The sequence below is a fragment of the Lissotriton helveticus genome, chromosome 1_2 (assembly GCF_964261635.1).
Source record: "Lissotriton helveticus chromosome 1_2, aLisHel1.1, whole genome shotgun sequence".
Classification (NCBI taxonomy): Eukaryota; Metazoa; Chordata; class Amphibia; order Caudata; family Salamandridae; genus Lissotriton; species Lissotriton helveticus.
In genome coordinates this window covers 420,843,067-420,867,418 of record NC_136058.1, presented here as the reverse complement: position 1 = coordinate 420,867,418, position 24,352 = coordinate 420,843,067, and the positions used below count along the sequence as shown (strand labels likewise).

Here is a 24,352-nt window from a genome sequence, read left to right as displayed (position 1 = left end):
TTCCGGCATAGAGTGCGTTGCCATAGTCCAGCCTGCTGCTGACAAGGGCCTGTGTCACCGTTCTTCTTGTTTCGGTCGGGATCCACTTGTAGATCCTGCGGAGCATGCGGAGGGTGTTGTAGCAGGAGGAGGAGACGGCGTTGACCTGTTTAGACACGGAGAGGGAGGAGTCGAGGATGAATCCAAGATTGCGTGCGAGGTCGGTGGGTGTCGGTGCTGTCCCTAGAGGGGTTGGCCAGCAGGAATCGTCCCAGGCTGAGGGGTTGGGTCCGAGGATGAGGACCTCTGTCTTGTCTGAGTTCAGTTTCAGACGGCTGCTCCTCATCCAGTCACCGATGGCCTTCATTCCGTTGTGGATGTTGGTTTTGGCGGTGCGTGGGTCCTTGGTGAGGGAGAGGATGAGCTGAGTGTCGTCAGCTTAGGAGATGATGTTGAGGTTGTGGTGCCGGGCCACTAGTGCGAGGGGGGCCATGTAGATGTTGAACAGCGTCGGGCTGAGGGAGGAGCCCTGGGGGATACCGCAGATGATGTCCGTGGCTTTGGATTGGAGCGGTGGGAGGCGGACGCTCTGGGATCTGTCGGAGAGGAAGGATGTGGTCCAGTCGAGGGCTTTCTCTTGGATACCGGCTTCTTGGAGGCATGTTTTTAGAGTGCGATGGCAGACCGTGTCGAAGGCGGCCGAGAGGTCCAGGAGGATGAGGGCAGATGTTTCGCATTTGTCTAATTGGTGCCTGATGTCATCTGTGGCGGAGATGAGGGCTGTCTCGGTGCTGTGGTTTCATCTGAAACCTGATTGGGACGGGTCCAGGATGTTGTTGTCTTCGAGGTGGCGGGTCAGTTGCATGTTGATGATTTTCTCGATGACCTTCCCTGGAACGGGAGCAGGGAGATGGGCCGGAAGTTCTTGAGGTCCTTGGGGTCTGCCTTGGGCTTTTTGAGGCGGGCGTTGATTTTGGCGTGCTTCCAGCTTTGCGGGAATGCCGCTGTTTCGAAGGAGATGTTGATGATCTTCCGTAGTTGGGGTGTGATGGCTGCGTCTGCCTTGTTAAATATGTGGTGTGGGCACGGGTCTGTCGGTGATCCTGAGTGGATGGAGTTCATGACCTTGCTTGTCTCGACGTTGCTGATGTTGGACCAGGAGGTCAGGCGGTTGGTGCTGTTGGTGTTCGGGAGAGGGGTGGAGTCTGGCGTGGTCGGGTCGGTCATGGTGTTGAAGCTTTCGTGGATGTCGGCGATCTTGCGGTGGAAGAAGATGGCCAGCGAGTCGCACAGTTCCTGGGAGGGCGGGATGTCGTTGGTGTTGGCGCTGGGGTTGGAGAGTTCTTTTACAATGCGGAAGAGCGCTTTGCTGTCGTGTGCATTGTTATCCAGGCGGTCTTTGAAGGAGGATCTCTTCTCTGATCTGATGAGGTGGTGGTGTCTGCGGGTGGCGTCCTTGAGGGCTGCGTGGTTGTCCGGTGTGCCTTCGTGGAGACATTTCTTCTCCAGTTTCCGGCGTGCGCGCTTGGAGGCCAGGAGCTCTTCGGTGAACCAGGTGGCTCTCTTGCTGGCGTGGTTGTTGGAGGGTTTCTTCAGTGGGGCGAGGGTGTTGGCACAGTCGTTGATCCACTATCTGAGGTTGCGGGTTGCGGCGTCTGGGTTGGTGGGGTCGGTGGGTGTGTTCTTGGAGAGGGTGGTGATCAGCAGATCTTCGGTGACTTTGCTCCAGCAGCGGCGAGCCAGCTGTTGGATGCGATGGTGCATGGTTGGTTTTTTGAAGCAGAAGTGAATGCAGCGGTGGTCGGTCCAGTGGGATTCGGTTGTGTGGTAGAAGGTGACGTGGGTGCTTGTGGAGAAGATGGCGTCCAGCGTGTGGCCGGCGGTGTGAGTGGGCGCGGTGACGAGTTGTCTGAGGCCGAGGTTGGCGAGGGTGCCGATCAGCGTAGAGGAGTTGGCGTCGTTGTTGTTCTTGTTGTGGAAGTTCAGGTCCCCGAGGAGGATGTAGTCCGTGGAGACGAGTGCGTGGGTGCTGGCGAGGTCGGAGATGGAGTCGCTGAAGCAGGTCTGTAGATGTGAGTTACTCTGAGGGTGGTGTTGGGGTCGGTGTGGATCCGGAAGTGCAGGTGTTCGGCGGAGTTGAGGGAGTCGTCTGCATGGGTGGTGACCTTGAGGGTGGACTTGTGGACGATGGCTATTCCTCCTCCGATGCCGTTGGCGTGGTCCCTGCGAGTGATCTTGTATCCGTCTGGGATGGCTACGGCGATGTCTGGTGCAGAGGAGTTGTTCCACCACGTCTCGGTCAGGAAGGCTACGTCCGGGCCTGTGGTGTCGAGCAGGTCCCAGAGCTCGATGGCGTGTTTGCGTGCGGAGCGGGTGTTGAGGAGTATGCTGCGGAGGAGGTTGGGTCTGGCTCTTGGTGGTTTGATGGTTCTGTCGCAGGTGAATCTGCAGCTGCAGCAGGAGAAGGGTCCGTGGGTGTGTTTTGGGGCGGCTTGGTTGCAGCGTTGGTCTCGGCCGGTGTTGAGAGCATGGAGGGAGTCGGCGTCGTAGCTGAGTCTGGGTCGGGTGCGGTGGGGGTGCGGGGGCCAGGGGTTCTGGCGCTGGGCGCGGTCCAGGTGCGGACGGGCACAGACGGGCTTCCCGTAGGTGCGCCAGCGGCGCCCCCGCTGAGCGCAGCCGCTACGTGGCCACGTAGCGGCTTCCATATGAGGGGATGTGGGAGGGAGGAGCAGCTGGGAGGTGGGAGTAGGGCGGTGAATGGGATTGCAGGTGGGTGGGGCCGCAGGGAGGCAATGGTGGGAAAAATGGGCAGGGGCCGCGGGAGAACTGGGCACCGGAAGGAACAAGTTTAGGCAAGGAAACAAGTACAGGCACAGAGGAAAAAAAACAAGTCTGGGCAAGAGAGCAAGTTCAGGCACAGGGGAATAAAAACAAGTCTGGGCAAGAAAGCAAGTACAGGCACAGGGGAATAAAAACAAGTCTGGGCAAGAAATCAAGTACAGGCACAGGGGAATAAAAACAAGTCTGGGCAAGAAAGCAAGTTAGGCAGAGGGGAAAAATACAGGATTAGGCAAAAACAATGCAGGCAGAGCCGTGCAGCAGCGTGGGGAGCGACCTGCCTGCGAGCAGGATCATAGGTCGCATAGCCAATAGGTCTCGCCTTTGGGACCTTTAAGTTATGTTTAGTTATACAGTACAATATCCTTGGTGCAACAACATCAACTGTTGCATGGTTATACACTCATAAGGTCCCAAAGGCAAGACCTATTAGCTATGCCAATGCTTGTTAGCTTTGCTGTTAATGGCAAAGCAAACGTGCAGCTGCAGCATTACAAATGCATTGAAACAACAGCGTGTGGAGATAAAGCAAACACTGTCGACACTGTTCATCACTGTTGATTTTTACAAATTGTAACTCAGGATAGTTATCGTTGTGTTCCCATATGTATTCTTTGTAGGCGCTTGTTGGTTGGAATAAATACCAGTTATTATAATTATACTAGTATGTTTTGCTGCGCTTTTACCAAAGCAGTATCGTCAATGGGCATTAAAATACATCTACCATAATAAACACCCTATCAATTACACCAATCTCTAAAATAGATGTTTAAGTTCTATACCACTTGCATACCGCTAGATAAAAAATGCAGTTACCCACAAACCCCACTTTTTGTCTTGAGACAAGCATTTCTGGATATATAAACACATTCCCTTAAATGTTGTTCGTGACGTTCAACACACAGCGCCCAGAGATCCCCTTGTCAAACACGCAGAGCTTGGTGCACGCCGTGTGTTAACCACGCAGTAAACCCATATTTTAAACAAGCCACGCTCAGTGCACCCGTGTGTTAACCATGCACCGTTCAGTGTGTTAAACTCTTGCTTTCAGTGCACCTCATGAGTTCAAGACACAGCGCCCAGAGCTTCCCGTGTCAAAAACGCAGCGCTTGGTGCACGCCTTGTGTTAAATACGCTGCGTTCTGTGGACCCCCTGTGTCTAACAGGCAGTGCTCAGTGCACCCCATTTGTCACTCACGCTGCACTAGCTGCACCCAGTGTTTGCGCTCAGTGCACCTTGTGGTTAAACACGCAGCGCTCAGACCACCAGTGCATCAAGGCGCTGCCCTCAGTGCTCCCTGTGGGTTAACACGCAGTTCAGTAAAACTAAGTGATTGGACATGGAAAAAAACATCAGTCCGGGTTTTGCCTCTGACAAACAAGGCAAACTGAGAAGGGGTAATGGATATTGCTAGGAGTTACCAATGCTGTGTACATCATTATGGGGCGAGCAGTGGACAAATATAAAACTTCTCCCTGTGTAAAATGCTGCTCTCAGGCTAACTTTTTCCCCCTTACCTTTCAGGCAGTAATGCGGTAGACGAAGAAGGACATCAGGTAAGGGCGCTAAATGCAACACCAGCTTATATCTGCTTTTCTTTTTGAAGATGTATTCCTTGGAAATTATTAATCCTGAATGCCTTCTCCACCTGTGATGAACAAAAGACAAGAATCCCTTTTCCTTATTTTGTACATCCATAATATTTAGTTTTATTCTTACAATATGAATTGTTTTATGATGTATTGACAAATATTTTCTATACGTTTTTATTAATATAAATATACACTGAGTTTACACTAGCAGCTGTATTGAAAAGATGAATGGAACTCCATGTAGCTACAGCGAGGAGGAACACCTAGCCACGTGCAGATTCTGCTAACGCACATTACACAGACACAAATGAGTGTGTTCTATGCTGCAGAGCTTACAATGGCACGTGCAATATATGCATACAGGTGAGTAGAGCTCAATGTCTGCCGAGCTTATAGTAAGGGTGTCCAGTTTACATTAAAACACATCATGTAGGTATATCCTGCAACTTACCAGAAGTTCTACGTGAGAGAGGGAGGTCTCAAGGACTCCAAAATATAAACAAGAAAAAAAGCGCTTGCACGGCAGCAGGGGGGAGGGATTCACTCGCCGGAGCGATAATTGCGACCAGATGGGCCACGTGCTCCCGCAAGTGAATCTCCTGACGTGCACGTGTTGCCATTGAAGGCAATGGAACGCGTGCACGTGCTTGGCTGAAAAGCCTTAGTGCTCGGAAAAGGTCTTTATGCTTTGCAACGCATGCGCGTTGCGAAGGCCAGAGACCTAAAAACGAGTGGAAGATTAAATGCCAGCTCTGTGTGGGCGATTCAGAAAAGGGGGTGGTGATGGACAGAGTATCTGAGTCACTGCACCATCCCAGTTCAGAACCTGGCTACAACCGTGAGCTAAAAAACGGTGATGGATCAAGCCCTGATCTTTTGACTGGGTTGGAGTGTTCTGCTTAATTCAGATACTCTGTCCATCACCACCCCCCTTTTTGAATCGTATTAGCCACCACTAGTGTGGAAGGGTATGCTCAGATGTGAGTCCCTTGCTCACTGCACCATCAGGATTAAAGCAAGCCGGGCCGAAGACGGCTGCAATGCTAGAAACCGGTCCCCGGAATCTTGTTTCCTTTCCAGTAAAGAATTGGCTTGGTAGTTTGGTCTGCCCTGTTCCCATGATGCACTGGGCCAGGGCCAGACTAATTTGCATGTAGCCAGGTTCTGAACTGGGATGGTGCAGTGAGCTAAGAAACGGTGATGGTTCAAGCCCTGATCTTTTGACTGGGTAGGAGTGTACTGCTTAATTCAGATACTCTGTCCATCACCACCCACCTTTTTGAATCGTTTTAGCCACCACTAGTGTGGAAGGGTATGCTCAGATGTGAGTCCCTTGCTCACTGCACCATCAGGATTCAAGCAAGCCGGGCTGAAGATGGCTGCAATGCCAGAAACCGGTCCCCAGAAGCTTGTTTCCTTTCCAGTAAAGAATTGGCTTGGTAGTTTGGTCTGCCCTGTTCCCATGATGCACTGGGCCAGGGCCAGACTAATTTGCATGTAGCCAGGTTCTGAACTGGGATGGTTCAGTGAGCTAAAAAACGGTGATGGATCAAGCCCTGATCTTTTGACTGGGTAGGAGTGTTCTGCTTAATTCAGATACTCTGTCCATCACCACCCCCCTTTTTGAATCGTTTTAGCCACCACTAGTGTGGAAGGGTATGCTCAGATGTGAGTCCCTTGCTCACTGCACCATCAGGATTCAAGCAAGCCGGGCCGAAGACGGCTGCAATGCCAGAAACCGGTCCCCGGAAGCTTGTTTCCTTTCCAGTAAAGAATTGGCTTGGTAGTTTGGTCTGCCCTGTTCCCATGATGCACTGGGCTAATTTGCATGTAGCCAGGTTCTGAACTGGGATGGTGCAGTGAGCTAAAAAATGGTGATGGATCAAGCCCTGATCTTTTGACTGGGTAGGAGTGTTCTGCTTAATTCAGATACTCTGTCCATCACCACCCCCCTTTTTGAATCGTTTTAGCCACCACTAGTGTGGAAGGGTATGCTCAGATGTGAGTCCCTTTCTCACTGCACCATCAGGATTCAAGCAAGCCGGGCCGAAGACAGCTGCAATGCCAGAAACCGGTCCCCGGAAGCTTGTTTCCTTTCCAGTAAAGAATTGGCTTGGTAGTTTGGTCTGCCCTGTTCCCATGATGCACTGGGCCAGGGCCAGACTAATTTGCATGTAGCCAGGTTCTGAACTGGGATGGTGCAGTGAGCTAAAAAACGGTAATGGATCAAGCCCTGATCTTTTGACTGGGTAGGAGTGTTCTGCTTAATTCAGATACTCTGTCCATCACCACCCCCCTTTTTGAATCGTTTTAGCTCTGTGTGTGCAGCCAACCGTGAAGGGATAATTCGCGCCAAAGAGAAACTATACTTTAAAAGCAAAGTGTGCAGTCAAGTGTGAAGAAACAATCATCTTACAAGCGTGAAGGCGAAAGAAGCTTTATTTAAAGATAAGCAAAGCCTACGACATGTGTGGCTCAGCATGAATTAATTGTAAATGGAAGCTGAGTAAGTGTTGAATTGAAAATAAACTTTGTCTTCAGTGCGAATTTGGCAGCGCCTGTGTTTCGAATCTGTTAATTGAAAAGTAAACATGCAGCAGAGTCAAGTGAAGGAATCGAATTAGGCAGCTCTTGTATTTCAGCTCGTGCAGTGGAGCCTGAAGGGAAGAGAGCTGTTAAGTGAAAGTAAACACCATGTGTGTCTTAAGTCGTGCAGTGGACCCTGAAGGGAAGAGAGCTGTTAATTGAAAGTAAACACCGTGTGTGTCTTAAATCGTGCAGTGGAGCCTGAAGGGAAGAGAGCTGTTAATTGAAAGTAAACACCGTGCGTGTCTTAACTCGTGCAGCGGAGCCTGAAGGGAAGAGAGCTGTTAAGTGAAAGTAAACACCGTGTGTGTCTTAACTCGTGCAGCGGAGCCTGAAGGGAAGAGAGCTGTTAATTGAAAGTAAACACCGTGTGTGTCTTAACTCATCCAGTGGAGCCTGAAGGGAAGAGAACTATTAATTGAAAGTAAACACCGTGCGTGTCTTAACTCGTCCAGTGGAGCCTGAAGGGAAGAGAGCTGTTAATTGAAAGTAAACACCTTGCGTGTCTTAACTTGTGCAGTGGAGCCTGAAGGGAAGAGAGCTGTTAATTGAAAGTAAACACGGTGTGTGTATTAACTCATCCAGTGGAGCCTGAAGGGAAGAGAGCTATTAATTGAAACTAAACACCGTGCGTGTCTTAACTCGTCCAGTGGAGCCTGAAGGGAAAAGAGCTGTTAATTGAAAGTAAACACCGTGTGCGTCTTAACTCGTGCAGTGGAGCCTGAAGGGAAGAGAGCTGTTAAGTGAAAGTAAACACTGTATGTGTCTTAACTCGTGCAGTGGACCCTGCAGGGAAGAGAGCTGTTAATTGAAAGTAAACACCGTGTGTGTGTTTTAATTCGTCCAGTGGAGCCTGAAAGGAAGAGAACTGTTAATTGAAAGTAAACACCGTGCGTGTCTTAACTCGTGCAGCGGAGCCTGAAGGGAAGAGAGCTGTTAATTGAAAAAGTAAACACCGTGCGTGTCTTAACTTGTGTAGCGGAGCCTGAAGGGAAGAGAGCTGTTAGATGAAAGTAAACACCATGCGTGTCTTAACTCGTGCAGGGGAGCCTGAAGGGAAGAGAGCTGTTAATTGAAAGTAAACACTGTGCGTGTCTTAACTCGTGCAGTGGAGCCTGAAGGGAAGAGAGCTGTTAATTGAAAGTAAACACCGTGCGTGTCTTAACTCGTGCAGTGGAGCCTGAAGGGAAGAGAGCTGTTAATTGAAAGTAAACACCGTGCGTGTCTTAACTCGTGCAGCGGAGCCTGAAGGGAAGAGAGCTGTTAATTGAAAGTAAACACCGTGCGTGTCTTAACTCGTTCAGCGGAGCCTGAAGGGAAGAGAGCTGTTAAGTGAAAGTAAACACCATGTGTGTCTTAACTCGTGCAGCGGAGCCTGAAGGGAAGAGAGCTGTTAATTGAAAGTAAACACCGTGTGTGTCTTAACTCGTGCAGCGGAGCCAGAAGGGAAGAGAGCTGTTAATTGAAAGTAAACACCGTGTGTGTCGTAACTCGTGCAGTGGAGCCTGAAGGGAAGAGAGCTGTTAATTGAATGTAAACACTGTGTGTGTCTTAACTCGTGCAGTGGACCCTGAAGGGAAGAGAGCTGTTAATTGAAAGTAAACACCATGTGTGTCTTAACTCGTGCAGTGGAGCATGAAGGGAAGAGAGCTGTTAATTGAATGTAAACACCGTGTGTGTCTTAACTCGTGCAGTGAAGCCTGAAGGGAAGAGAGCTGTTAATTGAAAGTAAACACCGTGTGTGTCTTAACTTGTCCAGTGGAGCCTGAAGGGAAGAGAGCTGTTAATTGAAAGTTAACACCGTGTGTGTCTTAACTCGTCCAGTGGAGCCTGAAGGGAAGAGAGCTGTTAATTGAAAGTAAACACTGTGTGTGTCTTAACTTAATTTAGTTAATCCCATTTGTACGTGGGAAGGGCCATCTTTCCTTACATTTACAATGTCTAAAACCAATGGAGGGAATATCCGCCCTGTTGTAGCCACTCTTGACAACTATCTTGTCAAAGTGGTAGATAAAATCAACAAGGAACGCCGACAATCTTTAGGACGAGGGAGTTCTTCAGACCCTCTCCCTATTCCAACTCAGGCATCTCTTCCTCTGTCTACCTCCTCTGTGGATGTTAGCTGTGCTATAAGTTCCCCAGACCCTGCTATCATGCCGACATCCTTTGATTTAGAGCCCACACTGGCGGTGAATGAGACTCTTAACGATTCTGTGGTATCTTGTTCACTGACCCCAAAAGTCCAGAGGGTGTTAAGGTCTGGAAGAAATGCAAGTAGGCCTGCTTTGTCCAAACGGGGGGTAATCGTAAAAGTTAAAAAAAACATTGAACCAACTCCTAAAGGGACTATCAATGACTCTGACACTGTTTCGAACAATACCCACCTGAAACTAGAACCTGAGCAGTTAGAGTTGCTGATTGGTATCATAGATGCCAAGTTCGATAAAATTATACAACCCCTACTTGACAAACTTGATATTGTTTCCGGGGAACTGAAACGGCTAGGAGGCCTCGTGCAAACCCATCCTGGCCTTAACCACTGTGTGGTATCTACTAATACGGCTCAGGGCAGCACCAGTGAGCCATTGAAGTCACTTATTGGGGATCCAAGCACTGATACGGTAGTGGCTACCAACCCTGTGTCCCCAATTATACCCACTACTTTGACTATAGGGAATAACCCGAGAACTAATATCGTGAAGACAAAGCGTTATGGCTATTTACTGCCTGATCTACCACCTGACTGCGCACCATATGTGGCAGTCCGGACTAATGTCCCACCAGTAGGGGAGGAGGGACCTGACGGTATCCATGAAACACAAGAATCGTTAAAGAATAAAACTGTGGCCTGGCTAACAGAGAATGTGGTTTTCCAGTTGCTTTGGCAGACCAGAATTTGGTAACCACCAGAACTAACTGGATAGGAACTTCACATAAGAACATTTTGGGTGATTGTATAATTGTCAATTTTAAAAGTCCCCATCTTGCTACCACCTCTTTGATTAGAGCCACCTCTCGCCCACCGAATGACCAGGGTATCTCACTCCGTCCCCTGGGTTATTTTTATAAACATTACTCTGGCCAGCCTAATAATGATCATGAGTGGGGCAGAGTGAGAGGTCCCAGAATGTTTAGTATGCCGAGTGGGTTCCAGGTGGCTACCTCCAATCGTTTTCAATGTTTAAGTGGGTAAGACTCTAGCGATTGACTGGATTATGGTCTGGCTTCCTCCTTATCCTGTGAGGATTTCGTATTACCAGGAGTAGGACCCGTTGTAACAATTTCAGGGCCTGTAGTTAAAGAAACTCTGACTCATGCAGACTGTACGATAGCCAGTATAGAGGGTGAATTAGGGGGATGTAACGAGGAATTGCCGGAAGATGATAGTCAAAGCATCATTCACCCGTCCATAACCAGTTTACGGGGTAATCATTGTATCAATATGGCAACTGGATTTTCTAGTTGCCATATGCTAGCTGGAATATCCCGGGTTTAACGTCCAAATCTGATTGCCTGGGGTGGTCAGAATTTATGGCCCTTTTTTATATCATCTGTTTCCAGGAAACATGGTGGAAAGATTTTAAAGGTTATAATGGATTTGTCTCATATCAATTACCTGCTACGGTATCTACCTCCGGTAGAGCTAAAGGAGGGCTCTTGGTTTTGATTTCTGTCAAAATCCCCTTAATTGTTAAAAAACATGTACTGGTTGGGGCACATTCCCAGATTTTATGGCTCTCCCAGAAGGAGGGTAGAAACATTCTTTTAATTAATTTCTACAATAATATTTTTGGCAGTACCAGGGTACAGGTGGTTAACGCCTTAGCAAGCGCCCTGAAAGACATAACAATGGGCTTCAATGTTGTTTTTGATTTGCTTTTGGCAGGGGATTTTAATACGTCGGTCTGCCCCCTCTCTAACCTTAATACATGTGGGGTGGTCAATCGCTATGGAGACGGAGATCACCATTTGCAACACAATCAGTATGGGGAGTCTCTGAACAATCTCTTAGCAACATATGACATGGATATTTTGGGCATTGAGAAAAATGATCTAGGTGAGACAATCCCCACTTTTACAGGTCGGGGGGCCAACACTGTGATTGATTTTATTTGTATTTCCTCCATCCTTGTGCCCTGGACTTTGGCCCCTAAAGTCGTTGACATTTTGCTCAGCGACCATAACTGTCTAACTATAGAGGACTTTCTCTGGAAAGAGAATAGGATATCTAGTATGGGGCTTATTGAGAATATTGAACCCTATAGACCTAATGGGACAAGACTAAGATGGAAAGGGGATAAAGCAGAAATGACGTCTGATTTTATTATAAATAGCTGCTTATCTGAAATCACTGAGATTCTTGAAGATATTGACGTCACTACCGAAATAATTCGGCATTTTATTTGAATTAACTTTGTCATTGATTGCAAGCTTACTACTTCAGTTAAGCGCAAGTCAGACCTCCTAAGGGGGTGGTTTGACCAAGCATGTACTTCTGCGCTCAAAGAGCTAAAAAGGGCACTGGCAGCCAAACCTAGAGATAAGAACCTGGTTTTTAAACTTAGAGCTAGCTACAGGGTTACCCTAAAAAGAAGGAAATTGTAACTTCAGCAGGAGTCCTGGGATAATTTGGCTCAGGCAGCCGAAACTAATAATTGTACCTTGTTTTGGGCCACAGTGAATTGTCCGTTCCTTAAAGATGAGAAGGTTCCAGAATTAACATCCAAGGTTAACAGGGAAACTTGGATCTCTCATTTGTCTAGTATTTGTGATTCAGATAAAGCTATGGGTCATGAAGAGGACAGTTGGCCCATCGTCCCTTTGGACATTACTGTCACTGAAGTTTTAGATAGCATCAGGGCCAGCAAAGGGCCCGGACGGGGTGCCTATCGATATTTATAAATTAGTACCAGAGCTATGGGGCCCTATTTTAGCTAAAAATTTTAATGCAGAAGTTTATAATGGGGTGCCCCCTACTTGGGAAGAATCAATCATAGTTCCTATTTACAAGAAAGGAGACCGGGGGGATGTGAAGATCTCCTTGCTAGATTCTTCAGTAAAAGTTATGAGTAGGGTGCCTCTGGTCAGGCTGGAAGAATGGGTAGAGGCCAATGGCATTCTGGCAGAATGTCAATTTGGGTTCAGAAAGGGGCGGGGGACGATCGAACAGTGTCTAAATCTCGAACTGTTGATCGGAAAGTATACGCAGGCCAAGCCGGGCACTATTTATCTCTGCTTTGCAGAATTGAGTAGTGCTTTCGACTTGGTGGACCACGCAATTCTTTAGGCCAAGCTGATTGAAATGGGGGCACCGGAGGGTATTGTTTATTTTTTAGCACGCCTTTATGCCAAACTACGTACTTGTGTACGATACGGTACCCATGGTGAGTGTTCAACTAAGTTTAGGATTGGGCGGGGTATTAGACAAGGTTGTGTTCTCGCCCCCTTGCTCTTTACCCTTTTTATTAATGAAGTGGATTCCGTCCTAAAAACCATTGCAGCAGATGCCCCTAAAATTAACGATGTCGACGTCCTGGTATTACTTTACGCGGATGACGCCGTTTTATTGTCATGCACCCTGATGGATGGGTTTTCACAGTTTATAAAAGGGAGAAAGCGTGTGATTAACAAATCCAAGACTTATATCATGGAATGTGGACAGAGGCGTAAAAGGAAGTCATCTTCTTATTTTATCGATGGACATAAGGTTCAACAAATTGAAAACTTTTCATATCTGGGTATCACGTTTTCTAACAATTGCAGCTGGACTAGCGAGCATAAAAATGTGAGGGCCAAGATGGCGAAGAGTGCGCATGGAGTGTTTACATTAGCCACGAAACTAGGGGATAGGCGGATTAAAGAAATGCTTAAAATATTCCAGTCTAGATGTCTCTCTACTGCTTTGTATGGTGCCGGGGTTTGGGGCTTTGCCCCGGCCGGGAGCCTACAAGTGGAGGAGAACGTCTTTTTAAAAAGACTAAATCTGCCTCCAATGAACTAGTACATAGAGAACTCGGCATTCAACATCTTACCGATTTGATTCTCCTTAGACCCCTTATGTTATGGCGATCGATCTGGATGAAAGATTAAACATCTCTATGTAGAGCCATCATCAATGACTGCCTCTCTACGGATAACCATTTAAAGATCCCATGGATTAAATACAATCTAGATAGCTTCCAAGTGATCTATGGCCTCGATATCAAATTAGACAATTATGGGGCCTCTGATTTATCCAAATCCGAAATGAAGAAGTCCTTCTTGAATCTTCTTTCTGAGAGGCGGCTTGGTAATAGTGGCAACCTATCCACCTGTGTGTCCTATAATGGCTTAAATGAATTTGTGGGCTATCAACCTTATTTGACCCAAGTGACTAGAGCATCACATCGGTTTGTCCTAACAAGATTAAGGATTGGGATTGCCCACAAATTGGTGGCTTTCCCTTTCCAGAACAAACACCCAGTTGGTCCTTGTCCATGTTATGTTATGTTATGTTAAAGTGCATTTGTATAGCGCACGGCTACTCTAAAAGAGTGTCCCGGCGCTTTCCACAGTCAGCTACAGTGTAAAAACATAACATGAAGAACAGATCCCACAGCAGGAAAGAAAGGAAAATCCACCTAAACAGAAAGATTAAAAAGCCAAGTTTTCAAGTTCCTCCTAAATTGAAGCAGATTGGAAGTGCTACGAAGTGCCAATGGAAGCGAGTTCCACAACTTGGAGGCCTTGAAGCTAAAAGAACGCCCCCCCGTGCGGGCTTTCCTCACACGTGGGACCACCACAGTAAAAAGGGATTCAGAGCGCAGAGAGCGTGCAGGACGATAAAAAGCCAATCTCTTCTGCAAATATCCCGCACCTGAACCAAAGAGAGCTTTGTGTACCAGCGTCAGGGATTTAAACATAATCCGTTTCCGGATTGGCAGCCAATGCAGCGTCTGCAGCAGCCCAGAGGCCCGTGTTCATCTGTGCAGACCAAAGATCGCACGGGCTGCGGAGTTCTGTGCCACCTGCAGGCGCTGAACCAGATAGTCCGGTAGGCCTAAAAAGAGGGCATTGGCATAATCCAGCCTTGATCCGATTAGCGCCTGCACTGTGATCCGTCTATGCTCCGCAGAAAGTAAAGGAAGAAACTTGCGGAGCATTTTCAGAACACCAAAGCAAGTGCCGGACAGGCCGAGGACATGCGCTCTCAAAGAGAGCTCGTTGTCAAGCCTAACACCGAGGTTCTTAGCAACCTGGGAGGACTGCGCCGGAGGGCACATTGCGGCCGGCCACCACTGCCGCCATTCGGGATCGATGTCACAGCCGAAGAATAAAACCTCCGACTTGCTGGAATTGGCCTTCAGGCTATTACGCTGGAACCAACCGAAGACCATATCCAGGCAGTCCCGAATTCTCTCCCCATCAAATGGCTGATCTTTGCCACATGTGAAGAGGAGTTGCGTGTCGTCAGCGTAGGACACGATCTGGGCTCCGTAGGCCTCCACCGCAGCCGCCAGTGGGGACATAAAGATGTTGAACAATGTTGGGCTCAACACAGATCCCTGTGGAACCCCAACTCCCAATGGCGGCATCTCGGCAGAGCTCCGGGAAACCCAGACCGTCTGGCGGCGGTCTTCCAGAAAAGATGTAAACCATCTGAACACCGTCCCTCTTAGGCCGATGTCATAAAGCCTGGCGAGAAGCGCCTCATGGGGGACGGTGTCGAAGGCCGCCGACAGGTCCAACATGACTTGCATGGCCTTGCCACCCACATCCAAGGTCTCCCTGATGATCTCAGAGACCTCCACCAACGCTGTTTCCGTACTGAAATTCGGACGGAAACCGGATTGGGATGGATGGAGCAAATTGTTGGTTTCGAGAAAGCTCGACAAGACACCATGGACATGTTTCTCCGTGATCTTAGCCAAGGCCGGGAGAAGTGAGATTGGCCTATAATTGGCCAATACCTCGGCATCAAGACCAGGCTTTTTCAGGAGGGGGATCACCAACGCCCTTTTCCAGGTGCGAGGAACAATCCCCTCCCGCAAGGAGGCGTTGAGGATTGGGTTGACCAAGGGATCCACCACTGTCGCCATCCCCGCCAAGAATTTGGCGGGGCAGGGGTCCAGTGGTGAGCCAGATTTAAGGCTGGCCAGCAGAGTCCGAGACATGTCACTGGAGACAGGTGGAAAGTCAGCCAGTACTGCCATGGACGCGGGCGAAGTTCCAGGTCCTACCCCAGAGCCGCAACCATCCTCCATCAAGTTCTCCGAGAAGGAGGCCTGAATTGCCTTAATCTTGTTGGTGAAAAAAGTGGCAAGATCACACGCCCACGCCTCAGGTGATACAGGCGGGGGTGAATAAGAGGTCGGGGACGTGAACTCCTTCACTATCGTGAAGATCTCCTTGCAGGAGTTCACCGACGCCTCAATCCTCCTAGCAAGATAGTCCCGCTTGGCACCAAGGATATCCCGGTGGCAGGCCTTCACCACAGACCTGTAGGCAAGTTTTGCCTCCGCGTCGTACTGAAGGCGCCACGCCCGTTCAGCAACCTTACAATGGCTGCGAGTCACACGCAGCGCCTCGGTGAACCATGGCGCAGATTGCCGTATCGCGGTGGACCGGGGGGTTACCTTTGGGGCGAGAGTATCCAACCTCTCCGTCAGCCATCGCTGCAGGGCCTCAGTGTCTCTTTCCGGGTCGCCCGAAAGAGAACACGGATGTTCTATGAGCGCCTGCTCCAACATGGCAGGCGTCACTCTGTGCAAAGCTCTCGAGGCAGCTCTGGGCACCGCAGGGGCACAGATACCAGATCGCCCGATTTCCAACACGGAAAACCCAATCAGCCAGTGATCCGACCAGAGCACCGGGCGTGCAACGATGTCAACAATAGGGACAGAAGAGAACACCTGGTCGAGGGTATGCCCTTTCTCGTGAGTAGGCCCTAGCACAAACGGAGCCAGGCCAAGCGAAGATGTAATGTCTAGGAATTTGATCCCATCCGGATCATCCCCGACATCAAGATGAAAATTAAAATCGCCTGCCAGCAGGCAATGCTGCGCCGACAGTGCCAACTCCGAGATGGCTGTCTGTAGGTCGTCCCAAAAAGAGCCCAGCGGGCCGGGAGGCCTGTAGACCAACAATCCCTTAAGCGCTTGACCAGGAGACAGTCTAAGCATAAAACTCAGGGATTCAGAACCCTCGATGGAATTCACAGGAAGAACTAAGCAGGAAATGTTTTTCCTCACCACCACGGCGACTCCTCCCCCCTACCCTTGGCTCTATCTTGGCGAAAGATGTTATAGGTTGGGGGGATCGCAGTAAAAATATCTGGGTTCGACGCCTCTCCCAACCAGGTTTCGGTCAGGAGCAGGCATAACGGATTCTCCCTGACAAGTAGATCATGAATGTGCTGGGCATGCCTTGCTACCGATCTAGTGTTAAGCAACAAGCAGCGATGTTTCGCATGAGCCTCGGGTGTCCTAGTAGCACTACACTGTGCCCCCGTGGGCGACCAGCCGCAGGCCGGGCAATGACGTTTCCCCCTATGACGCCCCGGGAATACAGAGCGACACCAGCTAGATGAAGTACGCATAGCGTGGAGAGTCGCCGAGGAATAATGAATCATCCTCACCCTCCCCTGACCAGAGTCCTCCACCGCCCTGCCGCCTCCGGGACGCTGACGGGCGCAGACGGGCAGGACTCCGGCACGACTCAGGCACAGGGAAGGCGTCCACCTGCGCGTACCGCTGCGCGTAGGGGAGCGACTTTAAATAGGCTTTCCAATGAGCCCTAGGCGCGCGAGTCCGCTCTGAGATGGCGGCCGCCGCCGAATACCAATCCCCAATCAAAGATGGCGCCCGAAATGGAGACCCAGGACCCGGACCCACAAAGTAGTGGTGATTTGGAGGCACAGAGGTGCCCTTTTTAAATGCAGTAAGGGGAGCGGAATGAATGGAGGATGCCAGAAGTTAAAAACAGGGGTAGATATAAACCCACTACAAACACAAAGGTAATGCAAACAAAAACGAGCAAAAGGTTAAAATTTCCACAGCGCTAGTCCAGCGCGCTTGCAGCAGTGTGGTAGGTGGCAGAGACCCCTACCCCACGAAGGACCGCCTTAAATAGGCTCTCCAATGAGCCCTAGGCGCGCGAGTCCGCTCTAAGATGGCGGCCGCCGCCGAATACCAATCCCCAATCAAAGATGGCGCCTGAAATGGAGACCCAGGACCCGGACCCACAAAGTAGTGGTGATTTGGAGGCACAGAGGTGCCCTTTTTAAATGCAGTAAGGGGAGCGGAATGAATGGAGGATGCCAGAAGTTAAAAACAGGGGTAGATATAAACCCACTACAAACACAAAGGTAATGCAAACAAAAACGAGCAAAAGGTTAAAATTTCCACAGCGCTAGTCCAGCGCGCTTGCAGCAGTGTGGTAGGTGGCAGAGACCCCTACCCCACGAAGGACCGCCTTAAATAGGCTCTCCAATGAGCCCTAGGCGCGCGAGTCCGCTCTAAGATGGCGGCCGCCGCCGAATACCAATCCCCAATCAAAGATGGCGCCCAAAATGGAGACCCAGGGCCCGGACCCACAAAGTAGTGGTGATTTGGAGGCACAGAGGTGCCCTTTTTAAATGCAGTAAGGGGAGCGGAATGAATGGAGGATGCCAAAAGTTAAAAACAGGGGTAGATATAAACCCACTACAAACACAAAGGTAATGCAAACAAAAACGAGCAAAAGGTTAAAATTTCCACAGCGCTAGTCCAGCGCGCTTGCAGCAGTGTGGTAGGTGGCAGAGACCCCTACCCCACGAAGGACCGCCTTAAATAGGCTCTCCAATGAGCCCTAGGCGCGCGAGTCCGCTCTAAGATGGCGGCCGCCGCCGAATACCAATCCCCAATCAAAGATGGCGCCCGAAATGGAGACCCAGGACCCGGACCCACAAAGTAGTGGTGATTTGGAGGCACAGAGGTGCCCTTTTTAAATGCAGTAAGGGGAGCGGAATGAATGGAGGATGCCAGAAGTTAAAAACAGGGGTAGATATAAACCCACTACAAACACAAAGGTAATGCAAACAAAAACGAGCAAAAGGTTAAAATTTCCACAGCGCTAGTCCAGCGCGCTTGCAGCAGTGTGGTAGGTGGCAGATACCCCAGTACAAAGCACTATGCACTTTCTTCTGTTGTGTCAAATGTATAGGTATTTACGAATTGTTTATTTAAAACCTATTTTTGTGAAGTTTGGAGTCAGGACTGTAAACGACTCCATGAAATTGCTCTTTAATTTGCATCATCCCGATGTTTGTTTTTTCACGGCTACCTTCCTTCTTAAAGCAATCAATGCAAGGAAAAGTATGAGTTTTTAAATTATTTATTCAACCACTTGCCTGTATATCTTGTTTTTAACATTGGAAATTGTCTAAAATGTTTTTCTTTTTAATGTGCTTTTATGGACTTTGCTCTTTGTTCCAAATAAAGCCTTATGAAATGAAACGGATGTTACTCTGTAATTTACCCTCACTAGGGTAGATATTCAGATCAAGAAATACAAGGTTCTCCTTAGAAGTTGTATGTGTAAATTTTAAGAACCTGTCTTGTTGGTTCAACTAGGCCATGAAATGGGTAACTGAGTCTTGGTCCCCCCTCCAGATGACCAGCACATCGTCGATGTACCGTTTCCATGTCACCACGTGGTCCCGGTAGGGGTTTTGTACGCTGAGGATTTTTGTTGGCTCTAAGTGGTGCACGTACAGGCCTGCCAAACTAGGGGCGCAGGTGCTCCCCATGCTCGTGCCGTGTTTTTGTAGATAGTACGTGTCTTCGTACATAAAGAAATTCTTTTTTAAAGCCAAAGAGATACATTCAAGGACCACATGCCTTGATAGATTTATCTCACACCATTGTACATACACTATCTTGTGGTAAAACATTAGTGAGTGACAGGGAGATCTGACCCCGGTCCTGACGAAGGGGGATAGCGCCCCAAAACATGTTGACCCGCACAGGAGAGTAAGCCCAGTAACTAGCTTTATCTCTCCGATCCACTCTTTTTAACTATACCAGCCTGTGACTATTAAAAAAAAAATTCTACCACAAGGCCAGGTATTATTTTAACATCACTCTTTATATCACCCCTGACCCTACTGACACTCACTCCAATACACTCACATAGCACCCACAAAAGTAAGGTGCTCCAGCATAGTCGCTTGTCGTAGCACGCCCCGTCCCGCAGCGAGGCGGGAAGACCCCGATGATGAAGCATGACACCAAGGGCCCTTTTGTGTGTGAGGGGTATTTTAACACATACTGTGTATTCCAAGAACATCTGGACACACAGTAACTCAGTCTGAGGTGGACCTTTTTGATAACCCGTACTTACAGGAGAGGAGGATGCGCCCACCTAGGTGCCGTTGAGCCCCACCTCTTCACTCCCCCTTTTTGATACTATTTACGGCGTACTGTACATGCCATACAAGAGGACAGTGAAGAGGAGTTTTCTGATGAAAGAGAAATGGTAGATGTGTGTGTGATCTCTGATGATGAAATGAATTAAATTCATGAAGGATACAACCCTCCTAAGTGTATGCTGGGCATCAATGGTACTAAAATCCTAGTGTGGGCGGATTCGTGCTCGCCATACACGGTCATAGACAAGGATGCATGGATAAAAATTGGTAAATGCAAGCTGAATTCCCCAGACATTGAACCTGTGGGTTGTTGTGGGGTCAAGTTACCCTTGATAGTTTTTTTTTTTTATTGCAAACTATCTCACAAGAATATGGAAGCAACTAGCAAAGTCTATGTAGTAGAAAATGGAAGAACCTTGCTTGGGTGGCACGAACAAAAAATGTTAGGGATGAAATTGGATCCGAATCATCCTGATCAAGTGCTAGTAACAGAGAATTCATAGAAAGACAAGTGAAGTTTAAAATATCCTAGGTTATTTAGAAGTGAAATAGGGTGCTTAACCAAATTTGAGCATCGCATTGCCCTTAAACCAAATTACATTCCATGTGTGCACAAGGCAAGGAATGTCCTGTTTGCACTGAGAGAAAAATCGAAGGAACTGCAGAGGTTGTGCGAGGCACAATTGATTGAACCAATCGAATCATCAGAGTGGCTTAGTCCCATAGGTTTAGCATGCAAATCGGATGGAAATTTGCGCATGTGCATCGACTTAAGAGACCTCAATCGTAACATCTTAGTCGATCGCTATCCTCTGCCACATATTAATGAGATGGTGTCCTCAGTTACCAATGCAGCGTATTTTTCTTTAATAGGCCTCTCGTGTGCATATCACCAAGTGCGTCTACACCCTGCATCGAAGCACCTCACATCGTTCATAACACCAGAGGGGGTGTTTAGATTTGTGCGGATGTCATTTGGACTGGCGTCTGCCTCTGCTGTATTCCAGAGAGTAATGTGCTAAATATTGGAGAAATCACACAAAGTCCTAGTATTTCAAGATGATGTGTTGGTGTGGGGTGAGAACAAGGAGGAACATGACATGATTTTAGATCAAACGCTTAACAAATTGCAGAATGCAGGATTAACAGTGTTAATGGACAAGTGCAAGTTTGGAGTCGAAGAAATTGAATATTTAGGGCACACGTTATCAAAAACGAGAGTTCAAACAAAGAAAAAATTATTGAATGCCATCGCTAATGCACCGTCTCCCCAAGACAAGGAACAAATACGCTCGTTTCTTGTGTTGGCGGAATTTTATTCGAAATTTTTTCAGCATTTTGCTGATAAAGTATATGTCCTAAGAGTGTAAATGAAAAAAGGGAATACATTTGCATGGACGGACGAGTGTCAGAAAGCATTCGAAACGATAAAGGAACAGATTTTGAAGGCTGTGGTTTAAGACCCTTTAATCCATTAGATGTAAATGTACATGGATTTGTATAGCGCAAATCACCACTGGTTTCTAAGCGCTTGCTTAGGGAACCCGTCCTGGTATTTCCCTGTGAGATAACCCCGGCAGGGTATCCGCAAGGTGAAAGCCAGGCATCCCGCCGCGAGGGCCGTTGTGGAGATTAAGCAATCTATTGCCCAGAGTTGCAGAGTGTGAACCCATGAATCGATTAGGCACCGGAGCGAGAATTGTCGAGTCCATGGACATTTTAGGACTCAAGACCCCGCCGAGCCAGGAATTGAACACTGGTCCTTGGCTGACCTCTGCTTCCAGGTCTGCCTCCTCTAACCAGTGAGCCACACTTCTCCAGCAGATCCTAGCATTGTAGTAGTGGATGCAAGCGCGTATGGTTTGGGGGCAGTACTCCCCACCGAGACCAGGAAGACTGTCACCCAGGCCCTCGTCATTAGCGACTGGACTACGGCAACGCCCTCTACGCCGGAACAACCGCCAAGCTCCAGAAGAGACTCCAGCGGATCCAGAACGCCTCAGCCAGACTCATCCTCGACATCCCACGAAACAGCCACATCTCCGGACATCTGAGAGACCTGCACTGGCTCCCCGTCAACAAAAGAATCACCTTCCGTCTCCTCACCCACGGGCACAAAGCCCTACACGACCAAGGCCCGAGCTACCTCAACAACCGAATCAACTCCTACACTCCCAAGCGCCACCTCAGATCAACCAGCCACGCCCTCGCCGCCGTCCCCCGCATCCGAAGAGCGACAACAGGAGGAAGGTCCTTCTCCTACCTGGCCGCCAAGACCTGGAACTCACTCCCGACCGACCTGCGCCTGACCCAAGACCACCTCTCCTTCAGGAAGAAGCTCAAGACCTGGCTGTTCGAGCAGTAACGGCACCCCCCCCCCACCTAGCGCCTTGAGACCCTACGGGTGAGTAGTGCGCTCTATAAATGACCTGATTGATTGATTGATTGAGTACTTATGCAGAAACACCTGGGTCAAGAGCGGGTAGTGGCATTTGCATCATGTATTGCCTATAAAGCATTTGCATCATGCATTGCCTATAAAGCAGTACACGGCGTCGGACCCAAGTTTTTGACCGAGGCCTTTCAGTTGTACATCCCCATAAGGTCACTAAGGTCTGCTAACACCTGCCTTTTACCAGTACCACGCACAAGAACGGTAACCTGGGGAGACAGACGTTTCCTGGTTGCCACACCAAAACTCTGGAACCTACTGCCATTAAATATCAAACATGCCCCCAACCTGATGAGTTTTCGGAGGCTCCTAAAGACATGGTTGTTTAACCAGTGAATTTTGTTGCTGCGGTCCTGCTAGCCCACACCTGCGCCGAGACACCTCCGGGTATTTGTTTGCGCATTAAAAATTTCATAAATAAATAAATGTACATTGAAGGGTGCAAAGTCAACATATTCAGTCATCGAAAAGGAAGCCCTTGCGTCTTGGTGGGGCGTTGATCACTTTAAGAATTACGTTTGGAGAACGCATTTCAAGGTCAGATCGGACCACAGACCGTTCATTGATATTTTTACAACTAAGGGCGCAGGGAAGGCCACACCCAGGATAGCCAAGTGGTTGTTTAGTCTAAAAAGGATATGATTTTACTTTGAATTATGTATCAGGTATACGCAACATTAGTGCTGAATGCCTGTCAAGGCTACCGTTACAGTGTGTAGGTGATGATAATGATATTGGTGATGAGTATGTGCTGGCCAGTGTCTCTGAGTCATGCAATGGAGTCATCACGAAAGTAAGTGGAAGGCTGCAGTGGAGGAGGATGCCATTCTAGTGGAACTCATGCAACATCTTAGTGTGCCTACTAATTCCAGTGTGGATTTGAGAAACAAAATTGGCGAATATTGGACGGTTTGGTCAGAGTTATCTGTTGAAGACAAAATTATCCACAGAGATGGTAGATTGGTAGTACAAAGCGGTTTACGTGCCAGATTACTTGAGTTGTTGCATGAAGGGCATAATGGAATGTCGTGGAAGAAGAGAAGAGCAAGGATGACATTTTGGTGGCCGGGTTTGGACAAAGATGTAGAGGGATGCGTACTGGATTGCCTGGAGTGCTTGTGTAGCGACAAGTCCCATCGGGTTGAGGAGTCTCCTATTGTTCCTACCAAATTTCCTGATAAACCATGGGAAAGAGTAGCGATGGATATTTGTGGGCCATTTAGTTAAAAAGGTATAATGAATAAGTTTGCACTTGTGATGATAGATAATCACTCTAAATGGCCTGAGGTGGCTTTTTCTGAGGAGATTAAGGCGTCTAATGTCATTGAATTTTGCGATCAAATTTTCCGCTGAGAAGGGTGTCCAAACACACTTGTCACTGATAATGGACCACAATTCACGGCGGAAGTGTTTGAAAGGTATTTATCCAAGATGGGTATCGTACACCACACCATAGCAGTCTAGAATCCTAGGGAGAATGGTTTAGTCGAGAGGTTTAACCGAGTGTTGAAGGATTGTGTTCAGTTGTGTGTGAGCAGTGGGGGTGATTGCAGGGAAGCCGTGAAGGAGATGTTAGGGAGCTATAGGTCTACACCCCATTCGGTCACCAAGGAATCTCCTTTCATGCTTTTAAAGGGAAGGCAGGCAGGTACCAGAGTGTCTCCAGTGTGGAAGCTTAAAGGAAGTACATATTGCCTAGACAAGAAGGGTTTGATGGACAGGGTTCGTGAACATCAAGATAAATACACTAAGAGACATAATGACAAATTAAAAAGGGAAAGAAGAGAGTTCGCTGTTGGTGATTGGATAAGAACTAAGGTATTCACCACCCATGGGTCTCTAATGTCAAAGTGGTCAAAACCTAAAAGCATTGTCAGGATGAAGGGAAGTAATGTATGGTTTTCGGATGGAAAGAATTGGAATGTTCGTAGTGTCACATTGTGCAATTCTGTGGTGAGACCTATTTTGAAAGGAAAACCAGAAGGCAGAACATCAAGTGGGAAAAATGAAAAAGTGCCTGCAATAAACAGAGTACCACGCATTAAGAAATGTCCAAAGTGGCAAGATGATTACGAATGTTAGTAGCTTATTCAGTGCACATTTATTCATAGATAGGTGTACAATATGTTACATTGTTTACTATCCATTTTTCATGTATTCATTAGTTAAATGTTATATTTGAAAAACAAGTGTAATTTTCTGTATAAATTGTTTATTAAATTTAAGAAGGGGAGATGTGTTGTATCCCAGCATCCTTATTGTGGATGTTACCTAGTGATGGTTACCATGTTATCTAAGAATGTTCTGAGGAGCTGCTCAGAGGATGAAGGCAGTTGATGCAGATGCAGACATGCCTAGGGACTGCTCTATGTAACTTAAATAAATACTTATTCATCCAAATCTACAAGTCTACTTTGTAATACCCCTTACGCACAACAGCAAGCTAACGCAAGAGATCAAGAAACGCAATGAATGGATCACTACGTGCACCGACACATTGGACCCCCTCAAGCATA

At 48.1% G+C, this 24,352-nt stretch overlaps 1 long non-coding RNA gene across 1 annotated transcript in view; it reads right to left on the bottom strand.

The window, feature by feature from the left end:
* Positions 1-4,335: 4,335 nt before the first annotated feature.
* The window catches only part of LOC144807993 (uncharacterized), a 109,940-nt gene continuing 89,923 nt past the window's right edge, over positions 4,336-24,352 (bottom strand). Inside the window, exon 2 of the long non-coding RNA XR_013606555.1 lies at positions 4,336-4,466. This is a non-coding gene — a long non-coding RNA (uncharacterized LOC144807993). The remainder of the gene's footprint in view (positions 4,467-24,352) is intronic.